General features: G+C 46.8%; 1 protein-coding gene across 1 annotated transcript in view; it reads right to left on the bottom strand.

Annotated features, from left to right (window-relative positions):
- ANO2 (anoctamin 2) overlaps positions 1-17,447 on the bottom strand; it is a 334,204-nt gene that overhangs the window by 289,708 nt on the left and 27,049 nt on the right. The window lies entirely within an intron of this gene.

The following is a 17,447-nucleotide window of genomic DNA, read 5'->3' on the forward strand; positions in this document are numbered from 1 at the left end:
GCTGGGGAAGCATTTAGGGCATGAGAATTCCATTTCCATTTTTTTTTAAATCATGCTACCTAGACCCCCACTTCTGCCCACAAAGAGGACCAGCCCTGTCAGGACTCGGGAAAAACCTCCTAGATAGTGCTTCCCCAAGAAAAGGATGTACCCATGGTCCCGGGAGGAGACAGGAAAAGAAACAGGCTCCAGAACCTGACAGCCCTACTATTCCTTTTGTGATCTAACTACTCTGAGCCCTGGCCCACAGAGTGGAAGAAGTGGCATCCTTCATGGGACTGCTGTGAGGAGCCAACGTGAAGGCGTGTGGGAGACACCGTCCAGGGGGATGCACGCAGTAGGTGCACACCTCTGTATCTCCTTCGGTGATAGGAACCATTTATTTGGGCCTTTTCTTTTCCTCAATATTTGGTAACCCAGGCAGGCCAGCAAGGCTATTATATGTGACCAACTTCTATACTCCCATAAATAAAAAAGACCAGCTAAAGGGGATGAAAGACAGGGAGTGAGGACTGGGGAGGTTATAGGCCCTACCAGGGTCAGAACTGTAATTTTTGCCCCAAAGTAGCTGAAAGCAGTTTTCTTTGTCTCTCTCATGACACCCAGTGTCCCTGGGCTCCTGAATTCTGGCCTGAGTCCTCTGGCTCCAACACTGAGCCAGCCAAGCCTCTGACTGTGGACAACTTTTATGCTGCTGTACAAATCTGGGACTGCGTGGGCAAACACTGGCCAAGTCATTTTGCACCGCATGCCTGCCGCGTTCCCCTTCCCGTCCACGCCCCTGACCTGCCTCACTGGAGGCACTGTGGCTGGGGCCCATCCAGCGTGCTGGGGGAAGCCAAGGGGAGTCTGCTCAGAGACTGAAAGGAGCTGGGAGGAGCAGGTCCTATGGATGAGGGATGGGCTGAGCTGGAGTATCATCTCTGGCTGCTCTTCTAGCCATTCCGTCAACACGTCAGGACAAATGAGGTATTTCTGTCAATCACCAAAGATGCATGGCATCCCGACTGAATCCTCCCTGAGCTGATGCGGCTGCCTGGGAGACATTCGGCATTTAAAGATGCTCCTTGTTCAGGCGTGGTGAAGCGCTCTGGAGGAAAGGCTCTGCAGGTGGCCAGAGCATGTGTGACAATCTGCGTGGGGAGTGATAAAGCCGGTTAGGACTCAGTGACAGCCTCTCGGCCCCAGGAACACCAGCTATGGCTGTGAAGCAGTAACATGGCCCTACCCCCACCCCAGCCGAGGGATGCCCACAGAAGCCCAGACTTTATACCTACACGTGAGAAGATGGGGATAAAGTCCTCAAGGCTCAGTGCTTTCACACACAGCCATAGAGATCCCAGTCTGAATGAGAAGGGACTAACAGACAGAAGTCTGACCCAGACCCTGCCCTCAAGTAGCATACAGAGTGGGGAACATCCCAAGAGGCTAGAAAATTGGCCTGAAAGTCTGAAGGGTACAGAAAAGTTAGGAGAGACAGGCTGCTGCGAGGAGCCTGGGCTTCCCAGTTCTCTCCCCTAAAGAGCCAGGTCATGTGATCAGTGTCCTAGGACTCAGGTCACAAGTGGCAGAGGGAGACGAGACTTCCACCTGACCTGCCATTCTCTAGCTGGGTGAACTTGGACTAGACACCTTCATCGCCGTCCTTTCTCTTCACTCATGCAGTGATTGGTGGAGAGAGAAGATCTGTGAGGACCCTTCCAGCTCCAGGGCTGTGTGCTTCTTTGATGCTGTACACTTTGATGCTGTTGTGTCAGCCTCCTGTCCTTGCTTGGGTCCCGGCCTTGGCCTCTCCTCGCTCCTGGCTCCCGTGTGCACCTGTGAAAGTGTACCTGCGGGCACACAGTTCCCTCCCAACCCTGCATGCCTCCTGCCCGCCTGCCCTGATTTCTGACCTCTTACTGCCCAGTCAAAAACCTCACCCATGGCTCTGAAGTTCTCCCCCAGCCAGCTCCTCTGCCTTTCCCTGAATTCTGTATTAGCTGCACAAACAAAACTCTGGAAAGCCCCTGAGAATAGGGTCCATGTCTATTTTTTATTTGGAACTCTTGTCTCTGAGCCATCATCTAGGATAGGGGGCAGCAAGCATTTTCTGTAAAAGGGCAGACAGTCAATATTTTTAAGCTTCGCAGGCCACAGGGTCTCTGTCACAACCACTCAACTCTGCTGACGTGCAAAAGCAGTCATAGATGATACATAAATAAATGATTGTAGCTGAATTCCAGTACAATTTTATTCAGAAAAATAGGTGGTGACCTGGATTTGGTCTGGATGCCAGTTTTCCAACCATTAATCTAGGGCAAGTCTCACTGACAGACACACCTCCACTTAGCTCTTCTCTCATTACTGTGATTGTCTACTGGAAGCTGGCACTGTGGGGTTTTTTTAATATTTATTTATTTTTGAGAGGAGGAGTGTGCACCGTGCACATGAGCAGGGGAGGGCCAGAGAGACAGAGAGGGAGAGAGAGAATCAGTGTAGAGCCCAACACAGGGCTTGATCTCACAAACCATGAGATCATGACCTTAATCAAAATCAAGAGTTAGACACTTAACCGACCAAGCCACTCAGGTGACCCAGGCTTTGTGTCTTTTAACTGCTGCATCCCAGCCTAATACTGTGTGCTTCATATATACTATACACGTATATCCAATAAACATTTGTCCTGTTACCGCCCTGATATGATGGCCCATGTTTCACATCTCATGACCTAGGGAGACCATCACTAGGACAGACCCATGAGATATCAAGAGGCAGACAAGCCCCAGTGGGAAGATGGCCCAGAGCCAAAACCCAGCCACACAAGTTTGTACAATGCCTGCCAGGGAATGCAGGGGAGGGCAAGCTGGCCTGCTGGCCTCAGCATAGCTCTTGGAGGGAACTCCATTCTGCTACATCAAAGGGCGCACCTCTTGATCAAAAGTTTGGACCAGACACACTGCCTCCTGGATCCATTCCTCCACCCCCTCCCACACTAACTAACCCCGACTAATAGCTCTCCAGGGACCAGGATCAACTATGGAAGGCAGACATCTGTGGGAGCTTCTAGTGCCTTTCATCTGAACCCACAGCAGATGCCTAGTGTCTACCACCAACACATTCATTATGCTGCACAGGTAAGACAAAGCATCCAGACCCGTCAGGCCATTTGACTTGGGATATCCCTGTGATGGAGTGGGAGGATCCTCATTCTTTAGAAGACCAGACTGAGCTCAAAGAGGCTGTGACTTGCTCAAAATCACTGCAGTAAGCGGCAGAACTGGTTCCAGGGCTTCAACATGATGTGAGCACTACAAAAAGCTGATGTGACAATAGCTGCATCTAGAACAGCAAAGAGGAGTACTCTTTTCTCACTGATGCATTTCAAGGGAGCAGAGGGACAGACAAACCAGAGCCCATTCAAAGGAGAGAAGTGAGAAAAGAAGAACTCAAGACCACATCCAATGAGGATGAAGGTGTTTGATTAGAGAAGGCAAGGGTATGGGTGAGGGATCATGATATCTGGCCACTTGAGAAAGAAGTAAATGACCATGGCCCTCCCCCACACACACACAAAAGAGACAAACCAAGAAATGGACTCTTATCTATTGAGACCAAACTTACTGGATGTTAGGTGGGTGAGAGGATGGGTGAAATAGATGATGGGGATTCAGCAGTGTGCCTGCTGTGATGAGCTCCGGGTGTTGTATGGAAGTGTTGAATCACCATATTTTACACTTGAAACTAACTGTATGTTAACTAACTGTAACTTAAATAAAAACCTTAAGAAAAGAATCATGTTCTAACATATGATTCTTAGAGCATTATTTTAATTATTTCACTTGCCATTTGGAATAAGGCAGTAAATAAACATTCCTTTATCAGTTCCCAATTTGAAGTGAAGAGAAAATGGTTATTATTGTGGGTTCAACAGTGTCCTCTAAAATTTACATCCACCTTGAACCCCGGAATATGACCTTATTTGGAAATGGGTCACTACAGATATAGTCAGTTAAGGTGAGGGTGGGCCCTAAATCCAATGACTGGTGTCCCTATAAGAGGAAGGGACACAAAGAGAAAAAAGACAATGTGAAGACAGAGGTGGAGACTAGAGAGATGTGGCCATGATCCAAGGAATCCCATGATCGCCGGCAACCACCAGAAGCTAGGAGACGGTCATGGGCCAGTCTTCCCTCAGTGCCTCTAGAAGTTACAAACCTGCTGATACCTTGACTGTGGACTCTGGCCTCCAAAACTGTGAAAGAATAAACTTCTGTTGTTTTCAACCAACAAGTCTGGGGCGACTGTTTATGGCAGCCTTAACAAACAAATACAGTTATGCACTTAGAAATATTGGGGTGCCTGGGTGGTTAAGCAGGTCATGATCTTGCAGTTCATAAGTTTGAGCCCCACATACGGCTCTGTGCTGACAGCTCAAGAGATCAGATTCTGTGTCTCCCTCTCTCTCTGCCTCTCTCCTGCTCGCACTCTGTCTCTCTCTCTCAATTTAAAATAAAAAGAAATATTATCAGGCTGAGTACTTCATAGAGAGGCAGTAGTACAACATGGTGGTTAAGAGCACACAACATGAAGCCAGACTGCCTGGGTTCAAGTCCACACCTAACTATTCACCAATGTGCAACCTGGGGTAAGTTATGTAACTTTCCTGTGCCTCAGTCTCCCCTTCTACAAAATAATGAAAGTATCGACCTCCTAATACCATTGTAAGGATTTGGTGCATTAATACATATAAAGCACTAAGAACAGAGTCTCTATTACAGAATAAAGCTTATAAATTTTCACTATTACAATCAGCTAAAGCAGACTGGTAAATCTGAGTTTTATATTTTACTGTAATTGCTACTATAACAGTAGACAGTAATTAGGAGTCTCCACTTAATAAAGTGGAAAGCACTGTACTAACCAAATTATGTTTGATGTACTTTCTAATTCTTACAATAAGACCGTAGGAGAAGTAGAATAATCCTCACTTTATAGGTGAAGAAACCGAGGCTCAAGAAGATTGAGTCCTTATTCAGGACCACATCATAAGAAGGGATGCAATTAAGATTTATACTCAGGTTTATGTGACTTTAATGCCTTTCCAAAATATCACACTGCCTCTTGGGTAGGGACCAATTCAGTTCCCCACTGTATTACCAGTTCCAGCACCATGCCTGGATAATAGTACCTATGCCGCAAACACTCGACTGCCCTGAATAATAGCATTAGTGACTTTCTCTTAAACTTAGTCCACATGTCATAGAAGCAAGTACCCAATACCAACAAAACTAGACAGCAATTCCCAAATGATCTGACAGATTTATGGGAACGTCATTTTCCCACACTGATCTATACGGCATCCTATGTGAACATACACATACTTGCTGAAAATGTGTCTTTTGTTACTTAGAGAACTTAGGGGAGGTGGCACTGAGATTCAGCACTCCTCTGGAGGAACACACTGTCCAGTAACTTTACTAAGATTTCAATTTTCCATGGAAAATGGAGCAGGGAGCAAAGGCGTACCTTCTAAAATTTTATATTAAAGCAGAGTGCTACTCCTGTTCTACTCAGGTCTGGCTTAACATTTGGTTGGAGGGAAGAAAATGGAAATGGCCACTGAGAATATTAACCCTGGGGCCGGTGGCACAACCACAAGTTTGAAGGGTCTGTAAGAATGGAACGGTGTTCCTTCATCCTTCTCCCTTGAAAACGTGGCTTGACATTATGGCCACCCATATTCCCTGCTTCCAGGCTGAAGGATGGGGGCAAAGGGAAGGAGGCGGCACCAGGGTCAGGGCTAAGCACCCATGTGAAACTCAGTCCATATTAATAATTTTGCCTTCATACAATCAAAACAGCAGATGGAACTACAGGCAGATAATAAAAGTTGACTGTACCCAAGGTTTCTGGTAGATTTCCAACATGATAAGGCAGGAAAAAGTCTAAACAGACAAGTGTAGCTCAGGTATAGATCAGAAGAGGAAAAATAATCTTAGGGGGCTGTACAACCATAAATGCTTAGTGAGCTCCCTCCAGGTACAAGACCAGTGTGAATCACTAGAGTTATAGGAATAAGACACCATTCCCACACTTCAGGAGCTCAGTGGTTTGGTGTAACCAGAGTCTAGGGTGTGTGTCTAGGGTCAAGTCAATGAACAGACTTACTAGAGATAAAGCAAAGACATGGGCAAGAGGCTAATCACAGAAACCTGCTGCAACATACATAAGGAGTGTGAACTTGATCTTAGGTGCTTAGAAGCCATTGAAAATTTTTAAATAAGGGACTGACTTGATCAGATCTGTATGGAGAAAGACCAACTCGATATAGCATGAAGACGGTTTGGAAAAGGAAATCTAAGGATCAGTTGAGAGATACTGCAATAATGTAAGGGGGGTGCATACCGAGTGCCAGAATCAGGATGGCAGCACTGGGGAAGGAGAGGTGGAAATGGATATGGAAACAGGACTGACGTGAGTTGGTCTCCAAGTGGATGTGAGGGAAGGGAGATACCTAGAGAGGCTTCCAGATTCTGACATGGTTGAGAAGGAGAATGGTTAGGACAATGCCCAAGATAGAGAATCAGGAAGGTTACAGAACTGGCAGACGAGATGTTAAGTTCATCTGTGAACACATGGAGTCTGAGAGGTGTCTGGACATCTAGGCCTGTGTGATCAGGAGACAGGCAGGAGAGCCTGGAGCACATGAGCTAAGTTGAGTAGGACCACTTGAGAATCATCATATGCATGTAAATAATAACTTAGCTACAGTGACAAGGGTGAAACTTCCCAGAGTGTTTGAACACAAGGGTCAAAGAAAAAGGAGGGGATGAAGATGGAACTCTCAGAACACTGCTTCTTCAACAGAAGATAAGGGGGGAAGAGCACATGAGAAGGAATAACAAGGATGCACAGAGAAGCACAGGAAATATAGGTACAAATCCTGTTACAGACCCTGGAAACCTTTGCAATAGAAAATCTCAAGTTGGAAGTGGTCAACTGTGTCAAATGCAAAAGAAAGATCAAGTAAAAATAGGATTGAAATCGTCTTTGATTTCACTGAACAGAAATATTAAACAAAATTTAGATAATACAGAGCACATTAACATAGTTTCTAAAATTTAGCAGACACTTGCTAAATGCAGCATTTGGATGGATGGACAAATAGACGGACAGAAGCACTTCATACTGAATACCCCAAACTGAACTCACTGTCTGCATCATGGATTGTATTTGTGATGGTTTCTTCTGGATCCAGAGAGACAAAGGTGAGCTCAGGGCATCCCTTCCAGGCCAAGTCATACAGTCATCTACCTATATCTCTACACAAAAAAAGAACTGTCCAGTCTACAGAAGAACAAGAAAAAAATTCATAGCTATTTTACCAAGAAGGGTCTTCCAAAGGTCATTCCATCTATCCCCCTGCCTCTGGCAGTATGTCAAGAGGAATTTTTAACGCACGCCATCAGTAACATCCAGAAACCCACTTATGCATGCATCCACATCAGACTTGCCAGAAGGAAGGGAGGAGTAGGTTTGCGTCTACCCTACCACCTCTTGCATCTGGCGGGGGGAACGGAAAAACTCGTCATCAGCATAGCTGCCGCCCCTGGAGCCAACAGCACAACCACAGAGCCAAGTCTGTGAAATGCATCAGATCAAACTCAATGATCAATAATAAAATCAACAGCCTTTGCAAAGCCAAAGGGGTTGAATTCAGAAGGGGCAACCCTGTAATTTCTCCTGGGGCCATACAGCACACTCATTTTTGTGAGATTTACAGCTTTAACCAATTCTCCGGACGCAGGACAGTGTTATAGAAGTCAAACCTTCTGACTAGGTGAGAGGCCAGGGTCAGGAGAAGAACAATATAACAATCAGAAGGGCTCATGGACCTCTAGACCCCCTACCCCCATCAGCTCTAACAAGAAAAATCCAAACTGTGTATGAGGGTTAACCAATCAAACCAGAAAAATCAAACAGCCATATAGTTCAGCTGGAAGAATGTTCCTTTATTAAACAAACAATGTGTCTGGAACACTTTTGGTCTCATTGTTCCATTCCAGGCTGGAGACTGAAGCTATAGAAATAAATTAGCAATTTCAATAATGCTCATCCTGGGCTGACTCTGCTGGCAAATTGAGACTCCTCCTGGTGGGGGCCAAGAACTGAATTAACTCTTGCAGGCTATGGTTAGAGGGGGGCAGCTGGGAAGGCAGAGAAAAGAGATCTCAAATCATAAATCACTAGTGAAAGAGGAAGGCTGGATGGCACTGAAAGAGGAAGGCTGGATGGCACTGAGAACAAAGGTGCTGCCTTTTCTTCAGGGATTTTTAAGAATAGAAAGGGAAGGAGCAGGCAAAAGCCTCTCCGGATTGAGACTCTATGCCAGCAATACCAGTAGACCCTGACCCGTATCCACTCAGTCAGCACCATCCATCACCTCTCCTAGGGTCCGAAATAAATTATGCCTCTCCCCAGCTCAAGCTTCAATCAGGGGGCCAGGTACACCAGGAGGAGGTGGGTGTGCCGCCACGAGGCGATGGTCTGTATTTTACAAACAGGAAAGTTTGGAGTGATTTCTGGGGACCACTTGACATCTCCATCTCCTCCACTTCTTAGGGAAGGGAATTTGGAGACCCATGGCCCTTAATGACACCTTCAAACAGGAAGGCCAGGATCTGGATGCCTCCCCACAGGCATGGGGCTGTGCCAGCTCCAGGCCGTGGCCTGTCGGCTGGACAGAAGACATTCACAGCTTGATCAGACATCAGAGGGACTGGTGGCCAGAGGACTAGCCATGTGACAGGTCTTCTTTTCCAAGGTTCAGAGGAAACCGACATCAAAGCTAGGAGAGGCGTTAGCTGGGTGGTCTGAGAGAGCAATTAGGGAACAGGAAAGGAATGGAGAAAGGAGAGCAGAGCACCCGGTCGCCCACATCCCCAAACAGCACTGTCTTTGTCTTCTGAACAAAGTCCAGCAGCAGATGAAAGACCCCAGAGAAAAGGCCACAGTCTTGCTACAGCTAGACTCAGGGGGCATTGCGATACCCAGAGCCACTCAGTGCTGTCCATGGAGAGATGATGGACAAAGGGAAAATTCTCCAGAAGAGAGTGAGATTAAGAGTTGGAAGCGGATGTGCCTGGGTGCCACAGTCCATTGAGTGTCTGACTCTTGATTTCAGCTCAGGTCATGATCCCAGGGTCATGGGATTGAGCCCCATTTCAGACTCCACGCTAAGCATGGAGCCTGCTTAGGATTCTCTCCCTCTCTTTGTCTCCCTTGCTCATGCTCTCTCTCTCCTTTTCTCTCTCAAGTAAAAAAAATAAAATACCCTTGATTTTAAAAGAGTCAGAAGGGGAGACAGAAGAAGATTTTAAAAGAGCCATGTGGGCTCTTTAAAAGTGCATGTGGGCAGAGAGGCCTCCCTGTGGCTTTCCTGCTAGGAAAACCACATGACCCCTCCATCATTAATGAGCCTCAAGCACTCACTATACACCCTCCTGGAAACCACTAAGGCCACCACCTGTGTGTTGGCCTCAAATCTCAGAGTGGCTGGATTCTCCTTCCCTAGCTTCCTGTCACCAGCTAGGATGCTGAAAACTAAGATCAGTTAAATACTTAAGGCTCACACACACAGAGCCCACGGTTACTCCAGTGCAACCTACCCTAGAAAGAAGACTCGCATGCCCCAGGGGTATGCCCACCTACTCTACCAATAAAGTAGACCTTGAGACGCCGGGTGCCCCAGAGCTTACTCATAAACTTACAACAACTCCGTATAAGCACTCATGGAAATGTCACTTAGTGATTTGTTCCGTGCACATCCTGAGTAATTTCTCTTGCTCGGTCGCCAATGCCATCAAAACCACAAATGGCACAAAGACTTGAGTGGATTTGTACCAGCATATATCTGCTCAGCCATACTATCTCTGGCTGTTCTGCAGAAGAGTTTGGAGAAGAGAGCACCCCCATGGGAGGCAGTGAGAGCCCTGGGCCAGAAACTCAGGTCTTCACTTCAAGCCTCTGCTTTTCTACTGCCTGGAACTGGGGCATGCACAGGACACGCCGTCTTGCCAGGCCTCAGTTTCTCTGTGGAGGCAGGAGGTTGGATGTAATGACTAATGTCACAGGTCCTTTCTAGCTGTGACATCTTCTGCATTTATTTAATGCACTTGAAACAATGCCAGGTATTTATAACGAACAATTATAACACCAAACGTTCATTGACTCAAAAGGTTTGAGCTCTGTAACATTGTGCCTATGTCTGGAAAACTGGCTGAAGCTGTAAATATCACAAACACGAGCGCACCATCACAGCCCAGGAGAAACCACAGGATTGCTCTCTCTGCACATCAACCCCTGTGTGGCCTACACTTCTTGAAACCCTCTTGTGCATTATCTAACTTAACTCCTCACACCAGCCCTGGTGAGCATATCTTATAATCACCATTTGACAGAGAAACAGAGGCACAGAACAGTTTAAACTGTGGCCCACGGTCACATAACTAGTGAAAAATGGAGATCGCAAACCCCAGGCATCTATCTCCAGACCCTGAACACTGAACCTTGATATTCTGTGGCCTTACTGGCAGTGAATGAAGGGAAGAGCATTTTGAATCTGGGCCTCTTCCCAGCCAACGCGCCTGGCGACACTAGATTGCAGCCACAGTGGGCAGTGATTCTAGCTGCTGCCACCAGGATGCTGTAAAATTCATGAGCACAAAGGATGCGATTACTGGCATCTGTTCGGAACACAGGGCAGCTTCAGTTTCAGACATGTCGTCAGGCCCTGTCTACCTGAGCAGTCTCTTCTGCAGACAGCGTGCATGCTAGCCAAGTGCAGACCTGAAAGCCCGTACTTCTGCCCCCTTGCCCACCCTTCCTTCCGTGCTGCTCTAATTGCAAATATCTCCTGATGAAAAGCAATCTCAGCATGATGACAAGGTGGCCTGAAGGCAAGGTGGAGTCACTAAGGCCCAGAGGCCATCTCTGTCCTGACCCAGGACAGTCCTCACTTTCTGCATCATTCCAGAGGTGGTGAACAGGACATGGTAACACAAAAGCCAGGAAATTCTTCCTGGGGGCCAGGTGGAGGTGTCCTGCCAGCTTCAGGAAGGTGCTTCCACCTTGCCTAATAGTCTCCCTTGCAGGGAAATAGCAATCACTTAAGCCCTTCCCTCCAACCCATGACCTAAGACCACACACTGGGCCTGTAGATTGTTCTAGATCATCTGGACAGATAAAGGACCAAACAGAAGTGAAAGGAAGCCAGCAGGCAGACCTGCAAACCCACTCTCATCCCCCAGCATGGCAGAGGACACAGTGAAGGACAAACAGCCCCAGGCATGGCTCTATGGATGAAGAGCAGAGAGGACCTGAAGCAGGAGACCACCTTCCCATCCGCCACCATCAGCACCATGTTCAAAAATCTGGTTCCGATTTGCTGCAGCCATCCACTGCTTGATTCTACCAGAAAGCACTACATTCTTGTTCTACTATTTCATCTCCCTCTGGTCCGGCCTGCTCTGGCCCTGTGTCAGATTAATATTCCTATTCCATGGAAGCTGGACGAAATTTCCTCTGGTGGTGTTGACCTCTCCAGTTGGCCCCAACCGCCTGGAGCTTACAAAGCCAGTGGCAGCCACCACCCCGTCCCCAGTGCTGGGGTCCGGAAGCGTAAACACTCCAGGCGGCCTCAGAATCTCATACAAAGTTATTAGGAAAGAGTGAGGCTTTACAAGGTGTCAGACCTTTCACCAAGCCTTCAGGTTGGGTGAGCTGCGCTCAGGCTTTTGCAGAGAGAGAATAACTGAAGGGGAAATGCACTGAAGGCATGGACCAGGCTATGTCTGAGGGTTGTGCTTACTTAGACTAATGACCAAGGCTGGGCAAGGGGAGGTGGCCATAAGCAAGTACAGTAATACTTAATATTTACAGAGCAACTTAACCACATGTCAGGCCCTGTGCTACATAAGGGTTTTAAATGCATCATCTCATTTAATTCTCTCAACAAACCCAGAAAGGACACACAATTCTTTTTCCCACCTGACAAATGAAAAAAAAAAAAAAAAAAAGGTGAGCCTAAGAAAGATTTGGTAATGTTCCCAGGGTGTCAGTAAGTGGCAGCTGAGGCTTGAACTCGAGCAGTCCAAATACAGAATCCTAGTCCTTAACCACTGAGCACACTACCAGCATGGTCTGAGTTCTTTGGATCATCCCTTAGACCCATGCAATCCTTAATGAGCAACAATGGGGATGATTTTGAGGGTTGTGTAGTGGCTAATAAGGACCCTGGGCCAGTACAGTCCTGCCCCCATCTGCCTTACAGACCCTGATTGTGAATCAACACATACATAAGAAATGGGACATTGGTCTGTCAAGAGAGACTCCACCCAAAGCCAGAGCAAACTTTCCTGTGTCTTTCTGGAGATGTATACCACTGCCCCTCTCCATGAGCAGGGATCGCCAGAAGAAACCCACAGATCCTATCACCCAGTAGATGCCTGAAGTAGGCCAAGAGAACTCTGAATAGTGTCCTGACCTGGGTCTCAGGACCTGAGTTTAAGGAGAGGCCCTCCCCAGCCTGCAAACCTAAGCTGCCCTGACCCTCCTAAGCAAGTTTAAAAGCAAACAAGAAAGGTAGGTGCTCAAACAGACATCTGTACACGCATGGTCATAGCACTATTACTCATACTAGCTGAAAGGTGGGAGCTACCCAAATGAGTGTTGACAGATGATGAATAAACAAAAATGTGGTCTATACGTATGATGGAATATTATTCAGCCTTAAAAAGGAAGGGAATGCTGACACAGCCTGCAGCATGGATGACCTTGAAAACATTGTGCTAAGTGAAATAAAAGGATGCAAAAGAACAAATACTGTATGATTCCATTTATATAAGGTGCCTAGAGTAGTTAAGTTCAGAGAGCCAGAAAGTAGTACGGTGGTTGCCAGGGATTAGGGATGGAGGGGAGTGGGGAGCTAGTGTTCAATGGTGACAGTCTCACCTGGGGAAGATGAACAAGTTCTGGACATGAATGTGGTGATGGCTGCCTAACAATGTGAATGTACTTTATGCCACAGAACTACTGCATGCTTAAAAATGGCCAGCATGACACACTTTAGGTTATTCAAAATTGTATGTGTAATCTTATGTATAGGTATTTAAACTATGTATATTTCACCACAATTACAAAAAATTTATAATGTGACATCTCTTGAATCTAATAGCTATTAAAAATTCAGCTTGAGGCATGCCTGGGTGGCTCAGATGGCTAAGTGTCCAACTCTTGATTTTGGCTCAGGTCATGATCTCACAGTCTGAGGGATCAGGCCCCTCATCAGGCTCCACACTGACAGTGCAGAGCCTGCTTGGGATTCTCTGTCTCCCTCTCTCTCTGACTCTCCCTGCTCATGCTCGCTCGCTCTCTCTCTCTCTCTGTGTGTTTCTCTCAAAATAAATAAACTTAAAAAAATTCAGCTTGAATCTTAGGAAAAAAAAGCAAAAAGGAATAAGTAATTCATAAAATCCACAGATGGAAAGGACCTCAAACCCCAGTGAAATGTTACGGATGGGTTCACTGAAATCCAGGAAAGTGAAAGTTAAATCTTCCAACATTGAATTATTTAAGGAAGTAACCCTACCTGACACAGCAGCATCTTCAGTAAAAATGTATGATTCAAGATCACTCACGCAGGGGCTGGGACCGACCCTGAGAACCCACTGCTTCCCCACTGAAGACTTTGATCCTATGGCAGCCCCTTCCCACCAGTGTCCAGGGAAATGGGGGGGTGCCTGTCCCCGGGGGGCCCAACTAGCCATATTGCTGAGTCACAACTGGTTTTCTCTCTTCAGCCATTCTCAGTCATTCAACTAACGCTTTATGTGCGCCTTCTCCATGCCAACCACAGCATGAAGCTCTGGAAGCAGAGAAGGAGGGGGAGCTCAAAGGGAGCAGAGGAACTAACATTTTAGGAACATTGCAACATGCCACACACACCTCTGAGCATCATCACAAGCTCTGTGGGGCACGTAAGACTGACAGAAGCTTCTTCCTTTTTTGTTTTTTAATGTAAATGCCAACTCCTCATGAGGGAGACAAAGCTTCTGGCATTTACACAGAGATTTGAATCGAAACTTGTCTGGCCCATGAGTCGAGGTGCTTAGTGACGATTCTGTCCTGCTCATGCAGATATGCAGACATTACTGCCGTGTGGCCCCTGCCCTCAAGGAGGGCACACACTGCCAGGAACAGAACAGGAGTGGTCATACTCCAAGAAGAAACATGCTCAAACGTGGGCCAGCATATGAGCACCTGCAGCCTCAGCAAGAGTCAAGACAGCTACACACAGATGGGACCTGTAGACGCTAAGTGTCTTGAGTCTTTATCTCCTTCTCCCACATGGCTTTCCTGGGAACCAGGACCATGTGTCCTCCTCCCCACAGCCCCTCCTTCCCTGTGCCACACTGAGAGTGACAGAGTTGGGGTATGCTGGCCGCCAGATGGACAATCAACCCAGGAATGACAAAGTGTGTTCCCAAGCAGAGGGACAATGAGGCCTTTTTAGGTCAGGGCCTAATGAGAAGTAAAGTCTTCTTAAAGGGGGGCAGTGCCTGGCTTGTAGGGTTTCACTGGAAGAAGCAGGCCTCCAAGGCTCTTTACTGCCTCCTGGTGGCCTGGAGGACTCCATGGCAGTCATAGGAATGATGCCCTGGGGCTAAGAGTTCAGACAGGAAAGACGATCAGAGGCAGTGTGTCTGCAGACAGGCAAAAGCAGGCACACAGAAAATAGGACTCATCAGGCCTGTGCCTTCTCTGGTCTGTGGCCCCTGGGGCTTAAGATTCCACTCTTTTTAATTTTCTGCCCAGACCTGCAACTTGGGGAAAACAGTTCTGCCCAGAGGTGGTAATTCCCACCTGTATGGAGTCCTTAGCAGCATGGAAAATCTCCCCCAGGGGCCTGGGGAAAGTGGCAAGGCCTCTTGTGGCAGACAAGCTCATTCCTCTAGTATGACAGCCGCTCTGGACGTGGGCAGCCTCGATGCCGGTGCACAGGCCAGAGGAGAATGTGCTTCCAGCTGGTCACACTGGAACAGCATCAGGCAACAGAGTAAGACCCTGCCTTAAACCCTGTGGGGGCCCCCCAGGGGAGGGCCTTGCACCCAGAGCCCAAGACAGAAGTGTACATGTCAGAACAGGTAACTGGACTGCTCTGTCTTTTTATAAGGTATTTATATACCTGATCCGAAGTCAATTATTTTTGAGCAACTCTATCTTCCAGGATTTTCCTCAAAGCACATATCAAAGTGGGAGACAGAAAGAATCCAAGCCAGCAATCACTTTTCAAGCCCTGTGTTAAAGACCAGAGAGAGCAAGCATATTTCTTTTTTCTAAAACTCCCATTCTTGTGATACACATTCAAGCAATATCTACCTTTTCTTTGATTAAAAACATACAGGGGCACCTGGGTGGCTCAGCTGGTTAAGCGTCTGACTTCAACTCAGGTCGTGATCTCATGGTTTGTGAGTGTGAGCCCCACGTCAGGCTCTGTGCTGACAACTCAGTGCCTGGAGCCTGCGTCAGATGCTATGTCTCCCTCTCTCTCCCCTTCTCTGCTCATGCTATGTCTCTCAAAAATGAATTAATGTTAAAAAAAATTTAGAACATATATACATGGAAAGCCTGGTACTTGTATCTGACCACACCCCTACTTTCATCATTGCCAGGATGGCATGGACAGGTGGGTCTTCCTTTGCCAACCAGCTTTTCCTTGTGATTCAGAAATGAGATGAAAATTTAGTTCCTCTGACTGTCTTTCCTACGGTCAAAGATACAGCCCACAAACAAAGAAATTCAAAAGTTACTAGATGTTCCAAGACATTCTGCTTTAAAAATTTATACCTAAAGCTGATATTTTAATACTGGAAATTCCCCATGACAAAATTTCCCCAAGTCTTGAATTCTACAAACTTGTAAAGCTCTACAAACTTTTAAAGTATCAACCATAGTTCTCATTTGGCCATCTAATAGATTAATAAACTCCATAATGTTTTATTTCTTTTAATCTCTTCTGCTCAACCAAGGGATTTCCACTGTCCTTTCTCTCTCAGCTTATTAAATAATAAACCACTGGGTACTTAATGTTATTAAAATGAAGTAACTTGACTTACAGTCTACTCTGGATAAAAAGTTTTCCCAGGATTATTTAAGGATAGACTGTATCAGGGGTTCTCAAAATGTGGTTCTGGGACAAGCAGCATCAGCAGCCTCTGGGAGCTTATTACAGGTGCAAATTCTCCCGCCCTGAAACTAAGGGAATCAGAGAAACTCTCAGCGTGGGGGCCAGAAAGCTGTGCTCTAAACAAGCCTTCCAGGAGCCTCGGTTCCAGGTAAGAGGATGTAAGCACATTCCCTGCATATTTTCTTCTGAATACAGCTATGAACCCTGAACAGAAGGTATGGAGCAGCTACTCGAGAATTCTGAAAGGTAAACAATAGTAGGCAGACTGAGGAACTAAGTGGTTTCTCAAACTAATACCAAACTGGTGTTTTTCTCCTTCAGTATCCCCCAGCTTCGAGTCAAGGCAGTCCAAAAGTCAGCCGTGGGCATCACCAGCACTGCAGAGAGTTCCAAGAGAAGCCCTCTAGTTTTGGCGCGAGAAATAAAAAAAAGGAGCCTCTTAACACTCAGAGAGAAAGGAAGTAAGCTCCCATTTTTTTTCGTTTCTCCATGCTTTTGTACCCTCACCCAGAGAAGTCTAAGGGAAAGGAACCTTCTCCTCTGAACAGAGGGGCTGTGCCCCCGAGAGGGTGGAGTAAACCCCTGTTGCTGCTTTTCTCGTTCTCTGTTCTCCCACCACCTGACCCAGGTACAGGTGCCACTGTGGGAAATATGCAGCAGAAGAGGGTAAGCCAATTCCAAGTTTTCTGGAGAAAAGGTGACAAAGGGGATCCTGGCAAACCACAAGGTACAAAAAGATCATGGAATGGGAGGAGCCTAGCAAATTGTCCCCAAAAAGCTGTTCATGAACTCCTTCACTTAACCCGGGCTCTACATCCATGCATCTGACCTTAATAAACAGCAGGTAACATAAAGACTGAACTATGTGGTAGGCCACTGCCCGTGTTCCACGCTAGCCACCTGGGAACATCTGCAGGACAGATCCAAACAGCACAAGGCTTTGAAAATGAAACTGATATTGAAACCACAGTCCACAGAGGAGTGGTCAGAACTTGCAGCCACCCCCCTCAGAACAACTGCTTGCTAAATCACAAGTAGGATTTTAACTGGACCCAAAATCTAATGATATTGAAAATTTCCAGGACATTACTGAGCATACAAAGAACCAGGAAATGGTTTTACAGGAAAAGACAACAGATGCCAACTCCAAGGTAAGAAAGATATTAAATATCTAGGGGCGCCTGGGTGGCTTAGTCGGTTAAGTGTCCAACTTTCGCTT

Source organism: Hyaena hyaena, unplaced genomic scaffold (assembly GCF_003009895.1).
Source record: "Hyaena hyaena isolate Hyena2069 unplaced genomic scaffold, ASM300989v1 scaffold_760, whole genome shotgun sequence".
NCBI lineage: Eukaryota > Metazoa > Chordata > Mammalia > Carnivora > Hyaenidae > Hyaena > Hyaena hyaena.